General features: G+C 43.7%; 1 pseudogene; it reads right to left on the bottom strand.

The window, feature by feature from the left end:
- Positions 1–3,461: 3,461 nt before the first annotated feature.
- Positions 3,462–4,767, bottom strand: LOC146172728 (uncharacterized; annotated as a pseudogene).
- Between the last annotated feature and the right edge of the window lie 806 nt (positions 4,768–5,573).

Here is a 5,573-nt window from a genome sequence, read left to right as displayed (position 1 = left end):
TTGGTAACTAGGCTATCGAACCAACTGAGAAGCGGCATGCACTGGAAAGCCTAAATCTGCTGCACTTCTTTGAAGCTGCCCTATCTCCCAGTATCCTACACAGAGCTGTTGATATCGTCCATTAAAGCGTGGAGTTTTTTCTTATCGGATGCTCATATTTCTTCCGGTCGATACCACTGCATGTAGACAAGGGGGTGCGAGACGACCTCGCGAAGAGTACGTCCGGAGTTCTTTATGTCAAAAAACGCGCCACCATCCCAGTCGGCGAAGAAGTGAAATGCAAATGCCGGCACGTCGCCGCCTTAAAAGCTGTCGCAGGAAGGAAGCAACGTAAAGATAAAACCCATCCCACATTTCTGCATTCGTAATACATTGCTCCCTTATTCTAGCCTAAACGGCCGGGATATCTCTCACACCTTCTTCGATGTTCTCACGCGTCTCGCACTAATGGCTTTGAATATTCGCGCAGCTCAAGAAAGAGTGGCTACTTTGAAGTTTTTTAATTCTTCTATTCTTTTTTCAGTTTTTTTTTTTTTAATATGCTAGCGGCGTTCTATTTATTTTTTGTTTAAAGGCAAACGGTCGTTGCGGCGCGCGCGCGATAGACGAGTTCAAAAGCTCATCGCATCCAAGGATTGATTCTAACACATGGCTTTTTAAAAGCTCCCTCTCGTTACTCCCGCTTACGTGTGTGTCTGCGTGTGAGTATCCCGGCCCATTGGCATAGATTCTAATCGCGACCCGACGAAACAGAGACCCAGATTCGGCCAGCCCCTACGCAGGCTTCAGTCTCCTCGGCGGCGGAAAGGATGCCCGGACGCAATTTGTCGAGTGTGAAGTCACGTAGCGTGAGATAACAGGGTCATCTTGCAGACCAGGTATCGTCTTATCTGACGAGTTGAGTACCGGATCGCCAATAGAAGGCATCCGGTTTTGATAGTGGAGAAAGGGGGCGAATTGAGGTGGCTGTATGGAGAAGTAACGGCTGTTTATTGATCACGTCTTAGCAATTTTTGCATCACGGTCAACAGAGAACCACCCATTCAGCTGTGTCGCACACCATTAGATCTCAAGAACAATCGAGGTTATTGAACGTTATTTCAAACCAAAGACTCGTAACCTTATCTCGAAAAGCGAAAAGCGTTTCTAAGCTAACTGGATAACTATAGTTTATCGTCCCTGAGGGAGCTAGGCTGGCCATTAGATAAGCAGGGGAAAAGAAAGCGAATTCGTGATAACATTATTATAAAAAAGCAAAACACAAATACGGATGTAAAGTAACGTTATACATTTTCTAGGATGACAAATCCGCAACAAAAGGTACGGGAAGAATGTCTAGGCTATACATGACCACATGTATTTAAAATATATTAAAAACGGTATTTTAAAGCCTTATACACCCAAAACAGCTCGTGGGCACAGAACTGTGCGTGATAATAAATTAGCATAAGTGTAAGCTGCAAATAACGTTGTCACATTGGTTTTGAGACCAACAAAACGAAAATGAAAAGCTATGGCTCTCAGTCCGTTAAAGTGGCAAAAGTGAGCTGTTAACAAATGCCTAAATTTTGTGTTATCGCGATCACGAACGATCGTTGAGTTTCATGTTTTATTGGTCAAGGGCAAGAGCTATTTAATGAATTTATATGTAGAATCTGTTGTACGCAGCAAGCTAGAGAATTGGAAAGCCGAGAAAAGAGGTAGTAGTAGACGTATTCAAAGTCCAGTGTCATTGTAATACAGATTATGTAATGCCTCGTCGGAGTATCTTTCTCTCACGAGCATATTTAGGCCTGTCGACAACATGATGACCCTTACGGCCATCCGCGAATAATTTGGCAGATGAAGCGAGCCGCCCGATTCTGGATGCTTTCAAATAGTATCATTAATTAGTTATTATGAGGAGTTCATACTGCGCAGGTATATTCGAGTTTCGTGCGAACACATATTTGGTAGGTAAGTTTCCTATGTAACTGGGGAATTAAGAAAGAGAGCCTAAGAATCTATGTGTTTGGATGTGCGAGCCGCTAGTTTCGTTTTAGTTTTTCCGTGTAACAACTAGATACCGGTATCTTTCAAAACGTGAAATTATCGTAGAGTTTAATGATTACGAACAGTTCAGATTTTCTGCAGGAGTGGCTAGTCTGAGGTACTGGTAACGCAGCAATAAAGCACGCATGCTACAGTCAGCGAAGAAGTGAAGTGAGAGGGAAATTTCCATGTCGAGATCGCTGATAATGACAAAATATGCAAATACGATGTCAATAAGAGGTAAGTAAGGGCGACGAGCTTGATTATGAAGTGTAGCATGCGTGACTCCTAATGTGACTTAGGGAAGTTTTTCGCGCAAGAGAAATTTTCTCATTGGGTCGACTTTGACGCCTTTTGATTCCTGCCATTGATTGCCGTCGACTCCGTCATATTTCATTTTTATTGCTTTCTTTTTTTTTTTCAATTATTCTTTTTTTTTTTCACTGTACCACTGCAGGAGGCCTGAGGCTGTTTGTGGGCGGCTATTAAAATAAACAAGTAAACAGCTTCTCTGGCGCCCCTGCAAGTTAGAGGCTTGAACAAACCGAACCGCACCAAAGAAAGACCTACAAATAGCTGTCTAAAATTTTCACAGCTAAGAGAGTGGAAATGCAACAGATTTTCTGCAGTTTCTCGTTTCGGCGGTAGAGTGTTAGTACCTCCATATAAAAAAAAAGTATCCGTCTGCTTTGGCGGCGAAAACAATTTGAATCCTCGTACCCTTGAAAAATCCCCAGCCTGTCACTGGAAGGCTTATAGGGCGAGATCATTAATAACCCCAGGTCGCAGAAATTCTCCGGCGGCATGTCGAACTAAATAAGCATCGCAACTCCGAAAATTACCGAGCATGCTTCTATTAAGGAGGTATGGTAGGATAAATGCTACTTGTTAGCTTTAACGCAATGTTTTTCGGAGCGGGGGCGGATGTTCACATCAAATTTTACGTGCTCACAGAAGATGTCCCTGGGTCCATGAGACACTTTATTTGTGTTTAGATAGTTGACCTTTCCTGTGGCCTCCTTCCAAAACTTCGGGCGTATTTAATCACTCAATGTACCCTTCCTCTATAACCACAAAGAGGAATCTGATGATATTAGCCAATGTTATTCTACATACCGATGGGTAATATCTAGACTGAAGAGATATTCTATCCTCTATGAAGTTTGTGTCAAAAAAATTAATATCACTGTATCCACAGAGTCACAGAGGAAGGTGCCTTGCAGTGTATTTTTTCCGGGTGTTATCATTCATATCATGAATGTTCTTTTATTTTTAGTTCAAAATATTTACGACTGGCTGTAGTATATGTGTGCAAATTTCCCTGGAATGGAATGAACGCTTTTTAAGAAAAGGTAATTGATTTTAAAGAATTCATAAAAACCCAAACTGAGGAAAATGAAGTTTAATATTCGCATACAGCTCATGAATGTTCAGAATGCTCCAGGAGTATACATTTCGCTGCTGACTTTCTTGCAGTTGTCTCCAAAACCTTTCATAGTGTTCCTTTTTTATCCGTCGTCTTTCCTTGCTATCGCCAGATTCGTAGACATCTGCGCTGCCAGCAAGCTCCTTGTCCATCCTGTCGATGGCAAATCTCAAACCACATATGGAGTAAATACAAGGTTCTCTAGGACAGCTTTTCATGCAAAATTGCAGTCATTGTAGTAAGCTACAATGTTAGTTTCTGTTAGTTGCTAGTTGCTACAATGTTACAGTGTTAGTTGCTGTGCTCAGTGTTTCAGCACTGACAAATGTTGTATCAGAGCAGTGGCACCAGATGAGTTGGTTGAGTGACTCATTCGTGCCCTGTGTTCGTTCATGAAGACGTTTGCTCAGAAGGCCTGGACCTGACAACGCCTTGAACGCTGGGTTGATGACATCCATCACGGTCTCAGGAATGTAGTTTTTGTGGGCATGGGTCTCAAGGCTTCCCTCGGCAAAGCTGCGGTTTTGCCCGCAGCATGAAGATGGCCCCTTTGGGCAGAGTGAGTCCTTGGCTGGGCTTGGTATCTGTTGGTTTCTTATGAAAGTATATCTCCCATACAGCTCGTCTCATATTAACCAAACTGTTTGAATTTTCCCGAACAGCCTTGCCGTAGTGAACCTGAAAGGAGTCGATGTCATTTTCTGTGAGCCGTCCTTTCTCAGAAAGTGGCAGACCATCAGGAAGCTTTTCCACCTTCTCATTCTTCTTGATGTTCCTCAGCCTGGTGCCCATTCGCTTCAGAACATGTCCTACACATTCATGTTTTTCTATGACTTTCTCGTATTCTCGTAGGGCTGTGATTATCTGAGAGAAACGTACACCTTGCTCTCGCCATCCGCGATGTAGCTTGTGCACATTAGTTGCTGCTTTTGAACAGATCGTCCAAAGGTTTTTACTGCTCCAGCAGCTTCCAATGGCCCATCGCAAGTAACTTTACATTCGCTCAAGTTATCTGTGGGAAGGTTGTGGACACACATGTGACAAAACTTAGATACAACTTCAAAGTCGAGCATTTTTCATTTGTCGGCCGATATTGCTGATATGACGCCATGTGGTGAAGAATAACCCCGCTTGATCCAAGACCCATCCACTTTAACCGCTGTTCCCAGATCTTCATAAGAGCCTCTTTCTTAAGTTATTTGGCAGCTTTCGCCATAATTGCTCACAAAGGTCGTGGATGCATCAAGAAGGCTCTCGTTGTACGAAGGAAACTTTGTTGGCTGTGATGGTAAATTTAGCGCAGCACACATAATGTGACCAAATGCCAATCCTTTACCGCAGGTACGAGGGGCATAAGAGAGAGAGCCCACGCTATACAACAGCGCCACCGCTTACATACGAGACCTGTCGACATTCGCTGTCTCACCGCATCGCAAGGAGCGCGCCGGCTCCTGAACCCACTATCCATACTCTACAGCACTGTAATTCCTTGATCCTAGCGTCTACCATGATGACCTCTTCGCACAGAATCTGTACTGCGTTTTTGAGATTAGGGTAATAACAAATGCGAAAATATTCGCTCTAGCTAGATTTCAACCCTTGCCGATGTGAACAGTGATAGTATTCTCTTTCTTTGTGCCAGCAGTCTCGACATTGTTGTGGTGGCGACGCAACGGCTTGCAAAAGTTTCACAACATCCCTGCCCAAGGCAAACCTATGTGACTAAATATCAGTCCTTTGGTACAACCCGCGCAGCTTCAAAAAACAAAAAAAAAAACAGAAGTGACCGCTTACTGAAGGCCAATTGTGGATGCGACAACACAGACAGAAGCGCATGGTGTTCACTATCAACTGCCAACGTCGTTTGCCACTGCGTCGCACACAGCTGTGAGTAGTCATAGATTAATTTAGCAACGAGGGAGAAACAAGCAAACAAATGAAAAGGAACGCCGACTCGTCCGACCCCCACAGCAAGTGGGCTTGTATCAACGAGTACAGGAGACTAAGGGATCACAAGGCTTTTTGTCTCAGAGCAGTTGTCCCCTGCCTGAGTAATATCTTTATCGAAGTCGCGGAAGTCGTTCGACTCGGGCCTTTTCTTTCGAATGAACTCGCA

The sequence above is a fragment of the Amblyomma maculatum genome, chromosome 11, assembly GCF_055883805.1.
Source record: "Amblyomma maculatum isolate TAMU_Amacu chromosome 11, ASM5588380v1, whole genome shotgun sequence".
Taxonomy (NCBI): Eukaryota; Metazoa; Arthropoda; class Arachnida; order Ixodida; family Ixodidae; genus Amblyomma; species Amblyomma maculatum.
The sequence above is the reverse complement of the archived record's forward strand: the minus strand, read 5'-3'. Positions and strand labels throughout refer to the sequence as shown.